The sequence below is a fragment of the Notolabrus celidotus genome, chromosome 7 (genome assembly GCF_009762535.1).
Source record: "Notolabrus celidotus isolate fNotCel1 chromosome 7, fNotCel1.pri, whole genome shotgun sequence".
Lineage (NCBI taxonomy): Eukaryota > Metazoa > Chordata > Actinopteri > Labriformes > Labridae > Notolabrus > Notolabrus celidotus.
In genome coordinates this window covers 33,998,960-34,001,139 of record NC_048278.1, presented here as the reverse complement: position 1 = coordinate 34,001,139, position 2,180 = coordinate 33,998,960, and the positions used below count along the sequence as shown (strand labels likewise).

General features: G+C 45.7%; 1 long non-coding RNA gene across 1 annotated transcript; it reads left to right on the top strand.

Annotated features, from left to right (window-relative positions):
* The first annotated feature begins 1,081 nt into the window (after positions 1-1,081).
* Positions 1,082-1,299, top strand: LOC117816173. The gene is made up of 2 exons (XR_004631902.1): positions 1,082-1,118; positions 1,219-1,299. It is a non-coding gene; the product is annotated as an uncharacterized LOC117816173 (long non-coding RNA).
* The last annotated feature ends 881 nt before the right edge of the window (positions 1,300-2,180 follow it).

Here is a 2,180-nt window from a genome sequence, read left to right as displayed (position 1 = left end):
GAGGAGAGGACAGTGTAGAAACTGGGAGAGAGTGGGGGGAAAAAAAGGCGTGCAACTTAACCAGTAGGCCAAGACCGCACCAGAGTCGCAACAAGTCCGCACCGAACTCCCCTCTTTCTAGCTGGCTCTGTCTTACCTGTCCTCCTCTCACTCCTAAAGGCTGATTTATACTTCTGCGTCGCCCTACGCAGCAGGGGCTGACGCGGACATGAGCCCCTCATACTTGTGCGTCGGTGTGTCTGTGTCGCGCAGCAATTCTCCGCCGAAACGCCTGAGGGCAGTGCGGTCTCTCTGATAGCCGGTCGCCTGCTTCCGGTCCCGCTACGATCTCTGTTTACTTTTCCACATCGATTCAGAGCGTGTTCTGTTAATCTACAACTGATACATGTTGCTGTTTATCATACAGACATGATTACATGAAGAATAGAGAGGAGGAGATGAAATACACGGCCGATGTGTGGCCGATGTCCGGGACCCCGGAAGTGCTGTGAATGCGGGAAAGACAAAGCCGTCGAGCGGACCAATCACAGAGCTTGTGGTCCGCGTCGGCTCTACGCGTAGTTACATTTTGGAGGAGGTGCACGTCAGCTACGTGCGTAGGCCTCTGCGTAGGTACGGGAGCTACGCGGACCTACGGCGTAGGCTACTAGGCGATTCGACGCAGAAGTATAAATCAGCCTTAAATCTCCAAACTCTCTCTCTCTCTCTCTCTCTCTCTCTCTCTCTCTCTCAACTCTCAACTCTCAACTCTCCAAACTCTCCAAACTATATAAACGCTGTCCAAACTCTAGTGTCCAAACTATCAAAACTCTATCCGAAGTCTGAACTGACCGCAACTCTCCATCAAACACCCACATTTTGAATGGGGCCTGAGGGGTTTATATTGCTGTCAAACCTCGCAGCTAAATCTGAACCACTTGCCGAAGCAGTCACGTGGTACAGCCGGGCAGCGAGGCTTCGGACGTCATCATTTTCGGCTCCTCCCCTCAATGAAGCAAGCCTCGATACACGCTTCACGGAAACGCCCCCTCCATTACTCGACACACGCTTCGAAGCCTCGGCACATCTTGTAACATCACTAGTTTTGAACTATTACCTGGAGTGGATGCATTATTGATGTAAGTAACGCCTTATTTCTATATTATCTTTATCAGTGTTATGCAACATTGTTTATTTAGATATTTAATATCTCCCTTTTTGTCCCTTTTTGTTTGATAGTACAAATCATCCACATCCGAACTCAGTCCTTTGTCTGCACTGAGCTGATCCTTTCTGTTGATAATAAACCTTCGAAACCTGCCCTGGACCCGGCGTGTTTGACTTCACACCACACATTGTTGAGTGAACTAGCATCAGGAGTAGGGATGACCACAATTAATCGATTATCAATTAATTGATTGTTAAGAAATTACTCGAAACACACATTTTTGTTATCAGTTTTCCGTCACGTGGAACAAACATCATGTGGTCTCATATTACACTCAGTTATCAGGGAGGTGTTTTAAGTTTAAAGCATGTTTGGATATGAATCAGCTGTTAAAGGTGTTGCGCACAGCGGCGACGCTCAGCTGGCGGCTGCGGCTGTGCGTCAGGTCTCCACATGCGCTTTTTAAAAGAGGATCAATACAAAACTGCTGCCAACAACGACACGGACACAAAGTTTGACAGCTTTAAACAGGACATTTCCCACCTTTGGATACAAAGGCAACAGACAGGTGGGAAATTCAGGTACGCTTTGTTTGCAGATCAGCAACATCAGAGCCGTCTGAGCTTTTCTGCAGCTGGACTGATAGTGACCCGGTTGCGCTCCTGGCTGACACCTGACTGAATACACATGTTTATTTTTCTCAATAAGAACGAGTAGACAGAAAACTGGACACTGTGAGTCTGAAGTACTTTTCTGTTTGTATTATGAGCCTTCACTTTATAAGATTATGTCCACAGGGAATATTTTAATGAGCCTGATCGTTGATAATCAGCGTGTCAAACATGTACCCGTATTCAATCCCGGCAGTTATATGCATTTTGTTGCTGTAGAAAATACAATTTAGGGGGAAAACAACCTATTTGGCATTGTTTTTGACGTAAGAATAATAATGTTTTTTTTTATCAATTAATCGATAATTGATCGTTAACATTTCCAAAAATCAATCACGGAAAATACTTAAAATGTACATCCC